Source organism: Ambystoma mexicanum, unplaced genomic scaffold (assembly GCF_040938575.1).
Source record: "Ambystoma mexicanum isolate Mex_15411 unplaced genomic scaffold, UKY_AmexF1_1 Mex_scaf84, whole genome shotgun sequence".
NCBI classification, from domain to species: domain Eukaryota; kingdom Metazoa; phylum Chordata; class Amphibia; order Caudata; family Ambystomatidae; genus Ambystoma; species Ambystoma mexicanum.
The window spans coordinates 84,354-86,929 of NW_027182504.1; the positions used below are offsets into that span (position 1 = coordinate 84,354).

The 2,576-nt window shown below is 35.6% G+C and overlaps 1 non-coding gene across 1 annotated transcript; it reads right to left on the bottom strand.

The window, feature by feature from the left end:
• Positions 1 to 2,144: 2,144 nt before the first annotated feature.
• Positions 2,145 to 2,216, bottom strand: TRNAC-GCA (transfer RNA cysteine (anticodon GCA)). The gene has a single exon. It is a non-coding gene; the product is annotated as a tRNA-Cys (tRNA).
• Positions 2,217 to 2,576: the final 360 nt, after the last annotated feature.

A 2,576-nucleotide genomic window follows, 5' to 3' on the forward strand; every position in this document is an offset into this window, starting at 1 on the left:
AAGGGCATATTATTGGTTTCCACCACAGTTTTATAACATTCATATGAGCTTCCAATGGACTATTTCAAACTGATAATATCACCAGTAGAACTTGGGTGAATGTAAAACACAGCTTGTATCATATGAAGAAATCCTAAACAGTTTCATGGTGTTTACCCTAAATTTCAGGAGATGATCAGGAGTATTTCAAATGTAAAAATGTGTTGCTCATTACATCAAATGCTAAGATTGTAAATGTTTTTTTCTACAGGTAAACACTTGAACAAGGGGGCACCCAGATTTGAACTAGGGACTTCTTGATCTGCAGTCAAATGCTCTACCACTGAGCTATACGCCCTGTTCTGAAAAATTCACCTTTATTAATTCAGTAATATGTACAAAGTGCAAGCAACATGCAATCAACATCAAAGCAATGCATTTTCAGCCCCAAACCCTCCTTATATGTATATGGGGTGGGGCGGATGTCCTTTATCTGCCTTGGTAAAATACAGTGAGGTTTCCATTGCAAGAATTCATACATTTCGTATCACATGTAGATCTTGGAACATGGAAAGGAAATCTTTTGTCAAATGCACAAATTCTGCAAAATGTAACTGCTTCTCTACTGCAGTTTGTTGATTTTGTGCTAAGAGCATAGTTAAACCCAATTGTTCATTGTTTTGTATATGAAATGATGATATATCCTATTGTTTCTTACAGTGCATTGGGTTGAAAAACATTTTAACAGGATCTATTGAAGAGGGTATATGGTTATGAAACAGGGACTTCTTGAACTACACTCCTACGCTCTACCACTGACATAAACCCTTGAATGTTGAAAACTGCCCTTTTTTAAAAAGGTGATAGAGTGGGTGACTGTATGGAACTTGTAGAACTAATGACATCAGTGCACTTCTGGTCATCTGTACAAATTAATACATTTCATTAAGGGCATTTTATTGGTTTCCACCACAGTTTTATAACAATCATATGAGCTTCCAATGGACCATTTCAAACTGATAATATCACCAGTAGAACTTGGGTGAATGTAAAACACAGCTTGTATCATATGAAGAAATCCTAAACAGCGTAATGGTGTTTACCCTATGTTTCAGGTGATGATCAGGAGTATTTCAAATGTAGAAATGTGTTGCTCATTACATCAAATGATAAGATTGTAAATGTTTTTTTCTAGAGGTAAAATAGTTGGACAAGGGGGCACCCAGATTTGAACTAGGGACCTTTTGATCTGCAGTGAAATGCTCTACCCCTGAGCTATACCCACATTTCTGAAATGTTCACCTTTATTTATTCAGTATTATGTACAAAGTGGAAGCAACATGCAATCACCATCAAGGCAATGCATTTTCAGCCACCAAACCCTCCTTATAAGTATAAGGGGTACAAAAGATGTCCTTTATCTGCCTTGGTAAAATACAGTGAGGTTTCCATTGCAAGAATTCATACATTTCGTATCACATGTAGATCTTGGAACATGGAAAAAAAACTTGTGTCAAATGCACACATTCTGCAAAATGTAACTGTTTCTCTACTGCAGTTTGGTGATTTTGTGCTAAGAGCATAGTTAAACCCAATTGTTCATTGTTTTGTATATGAAATGATGATATATCCTAGTGTTTCTTACAGGCATTGGGTTGAAAAACATTTTAACAGGATCTATTGAAGAGGGTATATGGTTATGAAACAGGGACTTCTTGAACTACACTCCTACGCTCTACCACTGACATAATCCCTTCAATGTTGAAAACTGCCCTTTTTTAAAAAGGTGATAGACTGGGTGACTCTACGGAACTTGTAGAACTAATGACATCAGAGCACTACTGGTCAGCAGTACAAATTAATACATTTCATTAAGGGCATATTATTGGTTTCCACCACAGTTTTATAACATTCATATGAGCTTCCAATGGAATAGTTCAAACTGATCATATCACCAGTAGAACTTGGGTGAATGTAAAGCACAGCTTGTATCATATGAAGAAATCCTAAACATCTTAATGGTGTTTACCCTATGTTTCAGGAGATGATCAGGAGTATTTCAAATGTAGAAATGTGTTGCTCATTACATAAAATGCTAAGATTGTAAATGTTTTCTTCAATTTATTTAATTAAAAAAATATTTCTACAGGTAAAACTGTTGAACAAGGGGACACCCAGATTTGAACTAGGGACCTCCTGATCTGCAGTCAAATGCTCTACCACTGAGCTATACCCCCATTTCTGAAATGTTCACCTTTATTTATTCAGTAATATGTACAAAGTGGAAGCAACATGCAATCACCATCAAAGCAATGCATTTTCAGCCACCAAACCCTCCTTATAAGTATAAGGGGTACAAAAGATGTCCTTTATCTGCCTTGGTAAAATACAGTGAGGTTTCCATTGCAAGAATTCATACATTTCGTATCACATGTAGATCTTGGAACATGGAAAAAAAATCTTTTGTCAAATGCACAAATTCTGCAAAATGTAACTGCTTCTCTACTCCAGTTTGTTGATGTTGTGCTAAGAGCATAGTTAAACCAAATTGTTCATTGTTTTGTATATGAAATGATGAAATATCCTATTGTTTCTTA